Consider the following 13226-nt stretch of genomic DNA (forward strand, 5'->3'; position numbering starts at 1 on the left):
AATGTGGTGGTGACTCGTTCCTAGAAATCCAAATGATTACGTATCCTGCTTCCCTATACGATACATCAACGATTTGTTTCTTAAAAACAAAATTTAAAAAACGCCTTTTCGAGAGCTTTTGGTTAGTGCAGCTTTTGAAGTTCGTCGTAGTTTACAACATGAACCTGAAGAATCGAGATGTTTCATTTATGATGTTATAGTCTAAAAATATTATGGTATGGATCTTTCTTCTCTGTCTATTGTTGTTAAGGATTCGATGGCAGATTAATATTTGTGACAAGCAAGAGTATAAAGACGATTGCTGGTAGTTTTATTTGTAGTAATTTAAGTTGTGTTCTTAGATTCCTGTCTGACCACACACACGGAAATCGCTACGTATTCAGGAAAAAATGGACAATTATTTGTGACAAGAAAAAATATAAATATCGTCAGTTGTTTCATGCACAGCAATTTCATTTTTCATTTCCTAAATAACAAGGATATTTCAGAAAAATACTTAACTTCGATGGTTAACGAAGTCTCAGAATGTGTTACAAACACGAAAAGGACAAAAGTTCGTTGACTTACCCGCATGGGAACAAGAACTCGCGTGCCTTCAGCGCTTTATTCCACATAATTCCAGTCGAGAGAGACACAGGCTGACTTCGCTGCCGAATGATGCGGGCTTAAGCCGTAAATGTATGAAATTCCGTTCTATTGTTATTTAAAATTTTTAAATGCATTTCGATAGTTAATAAGTAAACCATTTACGGAAGAAAGTACGCAAAGTAACTAATAATTTCAACTAACACTCATGTGATATACGTAAACAGAGCCGACCTTTAGAAATTTGGTGATTTTTTGAACTCTTAATTACATAAAAGAAACAGATTTTTTTTAGTAATATTGAACGAAACTGTTTTTTATGTTATAATCATTCACAGTAACAACAATACAAACATTATTTCTAACAAAGGAAAATGGTCTATTATGAACTCACTTTCCACTCAGATGCATCCTGGTGATTCTTCAGTAACACAATCACTAAATCCAAAGCTGAATCCGCTCAATATGTCTAAAATAACAAGTTCTACGTGTAAACAAATCATATTGAACTGAACGAGCGGGCCATACTAAAACCTAAAACCTCTCGGTACGGTTGTCGAAAAACCGGCAGGACTACCGATGGGTAACAGGTCTCAGAAGCTTACAGAATAGCAACTGCGGATTCTTCTTCTGTAGTGGTCAATCCAAGGATTAGTTTGCAACAGCTACAATGGCAGCTTGTCTCCATTCTATGCGTCTTTCAGCTTTTCTCTTCATTTATTTATAGGTGTTACATCCCACATCTTTCACGATTTGATCCATGTACCTCAGTCGTGGTCTTCCTCTTGGTCTTTTTCCCTCGACATATCCCTCTATGATTGTGTTCAGGAGTCCTTTATGTCTTAATAGATGGCCTGTAAATTGCACTCTTCTTTTAACAATGAAACTCCAGAAGCTTCTCTTCTCACCTGCTCTTTCCAGAACCACTTCGTTTGTGACCTTGTCGATCCATTTTATTTTGAGCATGCGTCTATAGCACCACATTTCAAAAGAATTTAGCTTCTGCTGTTCCTCTGTCCCGAGAGTCCATGTTTCACACCCATAGCATGCCACACTCCACACATATGATTTCAAAAATCTTTTCCTGGTTTCAAGGCTGATGCTCTTAGATGTTAATATGTTTTTCTTCTTGTTAAAAGCAGCCTTTGCTTGAGCTATTCTACTTCTCTCTTCTGCCTTGCTCCTTCCATCCCTGGTAATATTACTGCCCACATAAGTAAATTTATCAACTTGTTCAAGCAGTTCATTGCCTACATGAACTTGGACTTTCACTTGATCTTCTTTGTCGCATGCCATTACTTTTGTTTTTGCTTTATTAATTCTCATATTATATTCTTCACCCATAACTTTATCCATTCTATTCAGTAGGACTACAAGATCTTCTTCACTTTCAGCCAGGACAGCTATATCATCGGCATATCTTATCATATCTATTCGTTGGCCATGAATTACTACACCTGTCTGTGAATTTTCCCTTACTTTTTTCAGCGCCTCTTCAATGTATACGTTAAAGATAACAGGGGATAGTGCGCAACCTTGCCGGACACCTTTCCGTATCTGCACCTCTTCTTGTTTTGTCCGTCCACGGATAACTGCTGTCTCGTTTTTGTACAGGTTCCATATCATTTTTCTATCTTTATGGTCTATTCCTACTTTTTTGAGTACCTCAAACATCTTATCCCATTTAACATTATCAAAGGCTTTCTCTACATCTACGAAAGCTATGTATGTTTTCAGGTTCTTATCTAGTCGTTTCTCTATTATTAGTTTTAGAGCAAATATTGCTTCTCTGGTTCCTCTATCTTTCCGGAATCCAAACTGGTCTTCGGAGAGTGTAGCTTCGACCTTTTGTTCTATGCGTTTTAGGATAATTGAGGTTAATATTTTAGAGGCGTGAGTAACTAGGCTGACTGTCCTATAATTTTCACATCTTGTAGCATTTGCCTTCTTTGGAATGGGGACCATAATGTTTTTCTCAAAGTCTGTAGGAATTTTACCCTGCTCGTACATGTTGAAAACAAGATTATACAACTCCTGATTCAGTTTTGCTCCTCCAGATTTCAGAAGTTCGGCTGGGATATTGTCTATACCAGGCGATTTGTCGTTTTTCAATTTTTTCAGAGCTAGTTCAAACTCTACCTTTAATATAGGTTCACTTATGTTGTGTGCATCTACTTCTGTTTCTTCTTCCATGATGTTTTCAGACAGGTCTGGTCCGCTGTACAGTTTTCCTATATATTGTTTCCATCTTCTTGCAACTTCATCATCGTCATCCAACATATTGCCATTTTCATCCATCACAGCCCTGCATTTGTTTCTTCTGTCTCCAAAGCAATGTCTCACACATTTATAGGCCTTGTCGATATTTCCCTTGCTCATGTTGTCCTCAACCGAAATACAGAGATCATCAAGGTATTTTTCTCTTGCTTGTTTTGCCTCTCTGTTGATTCTGTTTTTCAGACTCTTGTATTTCTCTTGGTCTTCCTTCTTCACAGAATTTTCTAATTTCCTTCTTTCTTCCATCATATTTAGTAGGTCATTAGTGATTCATTCCTTTCTTTTCTCTGTCCTTTCTTTTCCTATTACTTCTTCTGCTGCTTCTAAAATACCAGTTTTTATTTTTTTCCCAGCTGCTTTGGATGTCATTGCAGCCCTGTGTATTTGTTTTCTTGTCTCTTTCTGGTTGATAGTGCTTCAGTGTATTTTCGTTTTTCAGGTTTGTCAAATCCCATTTACATGTACATCTTCTTTTAATGTTCTTGAATTTTAGTTCAGTCGTCATCATAACGAGTATGTGGTCACTTTCCACATCACAACCTGGATATGATCTGCTGTCCTTAACTTGGTTTTTAAATCTTTGCATCACTAATATGAAGTCAATTTGGTATCTGTTAATGTCACCAGGCATTTTCCAAGTATGTCTTCTTCTTGGATGATGATTAAAGAAGGTATTTGTGATTCAAAGTTTATTTCTTTGGCAGAATTCTACAAGTTTATCCCCTCTTTCATTTCTTAATCCTAATCCAAAATTCCCTGCCACATCCTCTTCTTTACCTTCCCCAACAACGGCATTCATATCTCCCATGATGACAAGGTATTCAGCTCCTTTAATTCTGCCAATTACTTCCTCAAGGTGGTCATACATCATGCCGATTTCATCATCCTCGTGCCTCGTAGTTGGCATGTATACTTGGATTATGATTGTGTCTCTTGGTTTAGTTTCCAATCGGACATAAATTATCCTCTCTCTATGTTGAACAAATCCTTTTACTCTTAACCCCATCTCTTTATTCAGGATAATTCCCACTCCTGCAATCCCGGGACTGTCTTGTGCTGTTCCAGTGTGTATGATTCTGTAATCCCCTGACCAAAAGTCGCCAGCGTTTGGCCATCTCATTTTTGAGACTCCCAGTACATCAATATCCATTCGTTTCATTTCCATTTTCAAGTTTTCCAGTTTACCACATTTAAGAAGTGAGTTGACGTTCCATGTTGCTATCGTTCTTACACTAATGCTTTTGGATTTTGGTATCTCTTTAGTTGTCCCCACCCGGAGATCCGAATGGGGGACTATTTTACCTCCGGAGAATTTAACCAAAGAGCTTTCCATCATAAGCTGTTGATACTTGGGATACCCGCTCGGGTCTTTAATGGAGTGGTTTCCCGTTGCCTTCTCCATTCTATGCCGTTGGCCACCTTGTGGCTCCTCCGCCTTTAGGAGCAGTTTCCCACCCCAAGGGCATGAGAGTGCCCTTCCTTCTAGCCGCTCATCCGCCCTCCTAGAAGGCCGTTGGCACTTGATAGAAGGTAATCTCCTTATCCCGGGAGATATTCAGCTCAGTGGAAGTATAGGTTGGAAATGGAAGACCCCTAGCCCTCGAAACCTAATAGCGTCAGGGTCGAAAAAGAACAAGAGTTGGCCGAGGGTGGCCAGATAGGAAAGATAAAAGTGAGGAGCCTGGCATAAGTAAGTGGAAGCAATGCCAGTACTCAGCTCAGCTCAGGAACTCACACCTAGTGAGTACGTGGCTGGCGACCACGGGTCCCGAGCAACTGCGGATAAACAACCGAAAATGACGTCACTACCACCGGCCGATGTGGCCGTGCGGTTCTAGGCGCTTCAGTCTGGAACCGCGTGACCGCTACGGCCGCAGGTTCGAATCCTGCATTGGGCATGGATGTGTGTGATGTCCTTAGGTTAGCTAGGTCTAAGTAGTTCTAAGTTATAGGGGACTGATGACCACAGATGTTAAGTTCCATAGTGCTCAGAGCCATTTGAACCAATTTTGACGTCACTACCGAGGCTAACCTGCTGCATCGATCGGTATGAATTACACAGAATAGGGCCCCAGGCAAGGAAGTCAAGGAAGTCAAGTCGTAGGGCTGCCAACATATGCGCGTGGCCCACACGGGATTGTGGTATGCAAGCGAGAACGCTAATACGCTTCGGGAACGTCGTCTGAAGTTGCTGAAAATCACCATGTTTGTGACAGTCGCGTCAGCCATACTGGTGTCAGGCGCCTGCACTCACGTGCATACGGGCTGCATATTTGTAAATTTGTGCGAAATTTTTGTGCATATCGAATAGCGAATACAAATATCAATTATTATTTGTTATTCGTGAATAGCAAATATTATTCGAAACGTTATTCACATACACGAATAAAAACACATGGCTACATCTGTGAATAAAAAATGTTACCAATAATAGATAAATCTGAAATCCAACTGCATTTATAGCTCCAATTCTTTGTCTTGTACTAAATGAATGTACACTTCGTTTCTTTTAAATTAGTTTTCAGAACAACTCTTCTTTTGAAATCCCTCATCATAAACTTTATTTCATTTATATAGATTTATCGTTGTGATACTACAGGAAATATGTTATGCATGTGCAATGCACTCCTGAATTCGTCACTTATCATGACTTCGATGTATGACTTTCATCTCATAATCTTCTTCAGCATAACCTGAGAAATCATCAAGTTCGCTGTAGGTTTTGACAAATAATTCGATGTGATTCCACTTAACCTTCACTTCTCAGATCACATTCCAAATAAAATTGTCTTCTTTACGTCATAATGTCATTCGAAACTTGTGAACCGAATGCTTTGACATTTCTTTGGCAGTTGTATGTCTGCAGTTTGTTGTAAGCCTTCCTTGGTCATGGACGGCAATAGAGGTGAATTACTGTTTTTAAATTGTGGATAAGAATTTGCTGCAATAACTGCAGTTGGTATAGAAAGGTGAAAAAGGTCTTCCAATCTTCTTTTCACACTTCACTATACACAAGTTGCAACTGTGCTGCAGTATTACGAACTTTTCCAACCCCGTGCCCCTTCCGAAATTTTTTAATCTCAATGCTCTACGTAACTGCATAGACGTACGTCGGACCAGAAAGGTATCCCAGTTTCCAACGGCAAGCTCACTCAGAGTTAGCCCCAAACACTTTGGGTGACTCTGGACGTCTAACAACAATCCATAAATGTCATACAAGTGTTTATATAAAAAGTCTGGCGATATTAATCGTTAGTTCACTAATTTTGTATCACTAGAACCAGTAATTGTTGAGTGATTATACTAAGGAGACACGCGTATCCGATAGTATTAGATCTAAGAATGGGTTTGAAGACTGAGAGATTTTACGGCTGCATTGTCATCGTTGGCTGCTTATGTAGAGTTCTTGCGCCATGTTAGCAGTGCGAGAGGGAGGCGAATTGGCAGGTGCGTTATAGCCCAAACTACTGAGTTCGTCCGCCTATAATTATTTTCATGTTTCATTTGTTATGCTGTAAATCAAGTAAAGCAGTGCTCAACTTGAAATATGGTTTAAGCACTACAGTGCTTTATTAGACATGTTGATGTGTCGTTGGGTTCCTCCCACCTCTGAACAGATACAGCCAGTGAGAAGAGGATCTAAATTACCTCCAAAATATAAAGCAACTTGACTTGGCGTTATTGTCATTGTTATAGATGAAAGAAGCTATAAGAACAGAGAAAATCGTAGGACCACCCTGAGATCGAACCATAAGCCTAAGTTTTGTAGTTAGGAACCTAAGCCACTCAATCACAAAGACACATTGCTGGACAAACGATTAATGTATTATTCATATAGCAGAAACTGCCCTGAGCCAAGGGAACAAGTACTCTGCACGAGACGTAAACAAAGTGGCATTAGATGTTATTCGTTATTTAACATACAGATAACTTATTGGCGAATAAATTTGTTTGAATGATCTACTTATTGGAATAATTATCCAGACAGAAGTTTATTCGAATGATACCCATCTCTTTTTATCACTACACTTTACGCTTCCTTTCTCTTTTCGTTCGTATTAACAAATGTAATGAGTCCTACTAATTCATTTGCTCGGACTGAAGCTTCTTCGTTAACTGCAATCAAAGTCGACAATTACAGTGTATTGTCACACTCTCAACGTGAACCTCTTTAATTTGTTCTGTTTAAAACATGTCTAAACGTCAGTTCGATTTTAGTATCTGTTAGCAGGCATTAATTCATCAGCCACTTCTTCACGATAGTATACAGTTCCACAACTGAAACAATGACCTTCAGTACCATTCAATATTCTTCGATCTCTTTAATTTTCGTTATCCTTTTGTAACATTTGGTGAAGTTCAGGAACACAGTGTATACTTTCTCCATAGAAAACATGGAAGATGGACAGCTAAAAGGAAATTCTAGTCCTGACTGTATTTCAACGCCTGTCGGACCCATTAGTGCCACTACGTTCTGTCGGAGCTGTATAGGTAGAGTCTATTTTTCCTTACCTGCCTGGCTAGGCCACGTGGCTGTCGCTCGTCACTCCGTGAGTGGGCGCCGCGTAATACCACGTGAGTGAACTGTCAGAGGCGTGGTTCCGCGTGCTCATGCATAGCGAGTGATGTAGACAAGCGCTACTCAAGCAGATCCGCCGCGCGGATGCAGTTCTCTCGGTGCCACCCTTGGGTCATCTGCTGCACCTGGTTATCTCGTAATGGTGTACTCCTCCCGGGAAGCTGGCTTCAATATTCCACTAGAGCCCTTTGTGCCGTGTGCTGTGGGATGCTAAAAAAAATGGTTCAAATGGCTCTAAGCACTATGGGACTTAACATCTGATGTCATCAGTCCCCTGGAGTTAGAACTACTTAAACCCAAGGCAGGATTCGAATCTGCAACCGTAGCAGCAGCGCGGCTCCGGACTGAAGCGCCTAGAACCGCTTGGCCACGTCGGCCAGTGCTGTGAGATGCCCGTGCTGGTAGGTACGCTTCCGTTGCATTAGCCCTCGACTTCACTGAAGCTCTCAAACCCTTCCGCCCAGCACTGAATGTGCTTTCGTTCTGGTGGTGTCTCCCCAGAGGTAGAAGATCTGTTACAATTTTAATTTGGTGAAGGATACCATTTAGTGGGAAAGTGGAGACATTCAGGCCTTTATTTAGTGACCAGTTTCTGTCACCTAATATGGTAGGCTATACCAAGAAGGTCAAAGGGCCAGCATCGTGAGTTCAGGGCCGCATGGCGTTTTTCGGAAGCTCGTTTGAGAAGAGATTCAGTGGACATGAGATGCAGACAAATATTGCATAATTTCTTTGCCAAAACATCTCCTGGGAGGGATGAGGCCACCTTGTGTCCAGAGACAATGCGCTCTGCTGCTCCTCATTATGAAGGATCGGAATGGAAAACATTGTTTGAGCTTTCCAAGATCGCCGCCACTAGTAGCAAATTTTAGACCCAAGACTGAATGAACTAATATAAAAACCAGAGAAACCTATGAACGTGACAATCCATAATTTCCCATTCGAAGATAGGAAGAGAATGAATTTCAGGGTTAACGAAAGGAGTCGCACGTGTTGCGTTAGCGCTAGCTGCTCTCCCAGGCCTTGCATCTACAAGGAAGTAAGATTAAGGTTTAACATCCCTTGGAAAACGAGGTCATTAGAGATGGAGTACAAGATTGGATTGTTGCAAGAATGGAGAAGAATATCGGCCGTCGCCTTATCTCAAGATTCATGGCGGCATTTGGTTTAAGAGATTTAGGGAAATCCTGGAGAACCCCTGCGAGTGCATGCCCAGTATGCTAACCACTGCGATGCATCGCTCGGTCTTACACCTACAGATGTGGCGAGCACTACAAACAGCTATAAGTCTGTCGCTGCTACGGACTTCACTACTGAAGTGCAGCAAACAGCTTTTGAGCTCGTTTGAAATACCTATAATCCTTCCAGTATTTGTTTAATGACCTACTGCCTAAGAGCAAGGGCCTTCAGTTGCATGCGTAAGTATTTGCAGTCCAGTACGGCTACATTTCAAATGGTTTCTGTTTTATGATGAAATTCACTAACAAGGGGAGGCCGCCAATTGTGAATATCAGATTCGATTCATACTGCACATAATAAATGCTCATGGCCAGAGGTGTATTGTGGCAAAGCACCAAGATGCACTTCTCAGCCGATGACGAGAAAATCTACAGTTAAAAGAAACCGTTGCGGTGAAATACTCTCTACTATTAATAATCTTCTACAGCGTCGTGGCGCAGTGGTAAGCGCTCGGGTTCGTAATCCGAAGGTCGCCGGATCGAGTCTCACGCCATGCAATTTTTTTTATTATTAGTTTTTTGTAATTCATATATATATATATATATATATATATATATATATAATGGCTTATGCATGTTGGTGAAGGCGGATCGCTCTCCAATTGTACCGCCTCCAGTTTTACGTTTTTTTAACAGGTTGTACCAAAGCTCTCCCGTCCGCACTGATTTTCGACGATGTTATAAGTTGCGCTAGGGACCGCATCTACCTTCTTTCGAAGCTAGCAGGTAACTACGCTGTTATGCGGCGGCTCGTTTCGGCCCATTCAACATCTGTCCTTCAAGTGTAACGAGCGAGTAACGGAGTTTATATTTCATACCCGCCACGGCAAATTTGTGTTCGTGGGGTCTCTATTCTAATTCGAACGTTTCACGTACGCTATACGTAATCGTTTCGGGAATATCGTCTCTACGTCTTCCGTTAACTATACGTGGGTAACATTATGAAGACAATTAATAACATTTGTGAAATACAACTTTGTTTGCGGAAAACATAATGATGTTCGAAGTCGCCAGTTTTTCCACGACAAACGACTTTCAACAACTTATTATATGCATAATTGTTGCAACTGATTGCCGGGAATTATATATATATATATATATATATATATATATATATATATATATATATATATACACATTTGAATTACAAAACACAAATACTAAAAAATATATATACACACATTTGAATTACTAAAAAAAAAAAAAAGGTTACATGGCGCGAGATTCGATCCGGCGACCTTCGGATTACAAACCCGAGCGCTTACCGCTGCGCCACGACGCTGTAGAAAATAACCAATCGTAGAGAGTATTTCACCGCAACGGTTTCTTTTAACTGTCGATTTTCTCGACAACGGCTGAGAAGTGCATCTTGGTGCTTTGCCACATTACGCCTCTGGCCATGAGCTTTTATTATGCGCAGTATGAATCGAATATGAATTTCACAATTGGCGGCCTCCCCTTGTAAGTCCACGTGGCTGAACCTCAAAAAGAATAAATCTCTCTCTCTCTCTCTCTCTCTCTCTCTCTCTCTCTCTCTCTGTGTGTGTGTGTGTGTGTGTGTGTGTGTGTGTGTGTGTGTGTGTGTGTTTATTGAAAAAAATACGAGCTTATCAAGAATCGAATCTATCTGCGACTGGATTCAAGACTTTCTTGCAGATATGACTCAACACTCAGCACTTCCCTTTTAACTGAACAGAAGCCAATCTTATTTCCGGAGCACCCTATGTAAGTGTGATAGGACCGTTACTGTTTACAGTCTATGTAAATGATCAAGAAGAAAAAACGTCGGAAGCTCTTCAAGACTGTTTACAGATGAAGTTGTCTGTAAGAAAGTAGGGACGATTTGCAGAATGACCTGCAGAGGATTCACGATAGTGCAGGCGCTGACCCTGAACGTAAATAAATATAACATTTCACGTATACATGGGGAAAGAAATGCACTTCTGCTTAACTACACAATTGATGGAAAATTGTTAGAAACAGTATCTACCGTAAAATATATAGGAGAAATTAAACACAGTGACCTTAAGTGAAATGACCACAGGGAGCAAATAGCAGATGCCAGATTGACTTAAAGAAATGTAAGACATCCACGAAGAAAGTGACACGGAAGGTGCTGGTTCGATCGATTCATGAGTGTTGTTCATCTGTCTGGGGACCTTAGCAGGTAGGAGTGATAGAAGAGATAGTGAAGGTCCAATAAAGGGTGGCACGTTTCGTCAGGGGATCGTTTAGTCGGCGCGATAGCGTCACAGATATGCTCAACAAACTCCAGTGGCAGTCGTTATAAGACAGGCGTTGTCCACAAATGAGAGGTTTACTATTGAAATTTACTGTTGAAATTTCGAGAGGTCAGTTTCCGGGAAGTGTCTGACAACAAATTTCTTCCTCCGACGTACATGTCACAAATGGCCACGACGAGAAGATTCGAGAAATTAGGGCTAATACGAAGGCTTACCGACATTCATTCTCTCCACGCGCCTTTTGCGGGTGGAACAGGGAAAGGGTAATCAGTTGGTGATACCAGAAGTACCCTCCGAAACACACTGTTAAGTGGCTTGCGGAGTATGACTTGAGATGTAGGTGTAGATGGCAGCTGACTCTCGGCAGAAACAAATGTAGTGAATTGCACATATACACGGTCGGTCGTTAACATAAACAACCAGGGTATCTAAAGACCACTGCTCCAAAACTATAACCCATTAAATCACATCGCAGCTGCTGAGCATGGGCACGTTTGTGGCATGGCGATCCTCAATAAGTTTAGGCAAACCGTTGGAGTCACTTTTGCGAGAAGATGTAATGCAGCCCTCTTTGAAAACCTCTTCACTGGATTGCGTATCTGGAGGTGCGAACTAATTCGCTGAGACGGTACGCTACGGATCACTTGGCTGCATGTTCAGACATGCCTGGCCCCTAATGAAACTGCACCGCGGCTCTTATTACGAACCGGAACTTGGTGAGATGAACTACCCGCTGACATGTTAGGAAGTCGGGATTAGTATGGAAGGTCAAGGTCTCTATAATGTCACTCCTTAAACACAACAACTAGCAGTTCAATAAATTAATGATTTATTCAAGACCCCATTTATAAAACAGCTAACATCCTATCAACACGTGGCCGACTGAAAACAATATGCAAAATGAGAAATAGCTTCCTCCTCAAGCAAACGGCAAATTAGAATTACTTAATGAACAATTTCAAAAGTAGGATCAGATAAAAAAACATTTTTTGAGGCATAACTAAAACAGCACAACACGTTACACCTAATATAATTCATTGGCAAGCAAATTAATTTTTTTCTTTTTTTTAAAAAAAAATATACACGGGAGATGTTAAATGTTTATCAAATGGTTAGTGACGCCAGGCTGCCCTGGGCAAAAGGTGACTTAACTTAAAATGCCGGAAGCAGCAGACCAGCCGTCCAAAACAACACCTAAACGCCAGGGCCCAACCGAGAGTCACTTCCCATTAGACGATACGTCACAGCTTCTGTGCACCGAAGCAGAACGTGGCGCCGCTCCCTCACACCCCAACTTACAGAAAACTGGAACAAAAACAGACGGCAGAAAACACGGCAAACAGCAAGCAAACATCAATTAATAAAAGTTAAGAGATCAATAAACAATTTAAGTTTAAAAAAACAATAAGCGCTTTCAATAGAAACGACTTAAATTCCACGAGACGAAGGCAACAAAACCACTTACACCTTCGATGGAGTGCGTCGTTCGAGACGGTGTCGAGAAATGGTTCTGTCCGAGAAAACAGGCACCAAAGCAATGCGACGAGCAGCGCCCGGAGTTGATATCAGGCAGGTACACCACAAACTCCCGACCATCCAACAAGGTAGACCAGCGGCGACGGTGCTTGCCGAGCCCGCGTGTTTTGCTCCTTCGTTCCCTCAAGCACGTCCTGGTGCCTCGTAGCGAGCCCGACGACCAACTCGCCGACCGCAAATCACAACAGGGGCAAATATCGTAGTACAGCTGGTTAACCGACAGTCGTGCCAGAAAAGCGCACCACGGCTCTCATGTGTCATTTTTGTGTATGTCTATTAGTTTTCACGTACTCAATTCCTGAAACTCCGAAGGTATTTACGAATATTCCTGTATAAAACTAAGTTCTGCAAACACACAGTTGCCAATTAGTCACTGGAAGCAGTCCATTAATTAAATATCAGGGAGTGTGAGTATTGTGGTGTCGTAATTAGTTAAGCACATACTGAGGTGACAGAAGTCATGGGATACCTTAGAATTTGAAGTTGAACCTCCTACTGCCAGACGCAGTGCAGCAACTCTACGTGTCGTGGACTCAGCAAGTCGTTAGAGTCCCCTGCAGAAATACAGAGCCATGCTGTCTCTACAGCCGTCCATAGCTGCAGAAGCGTTGGCGGTGTAGGATTTTGTGCACAAACTGACCTCTCCATTATGTCTCATAAATGTTTCATGATATTCGTGTCAGCCGATTTGGATGGTAGAATCACTGGCTCGAACTGTACAGAATGTTCCCCAAACCAACTGCGAACAACTGTGGTGCAGTGACAAGG

Source organism: Schistocerca serialis, chromosome 1, assembly GCF_023864345.2.
Source record: "Schistocerca serialis cubense isolate TAMUIC-IGC-003099 chromosome 1, iqSchSeri2.2, whole genome shotgun sequence".
In the NCBI taxonomy this organism is placed as follows: domain Eukaryota; kingdom Metazoa; phylum Arthropoda; class Insecta; order Orthoptera; family Acrididae; genus Schistocerca; species Schistocerca serialis.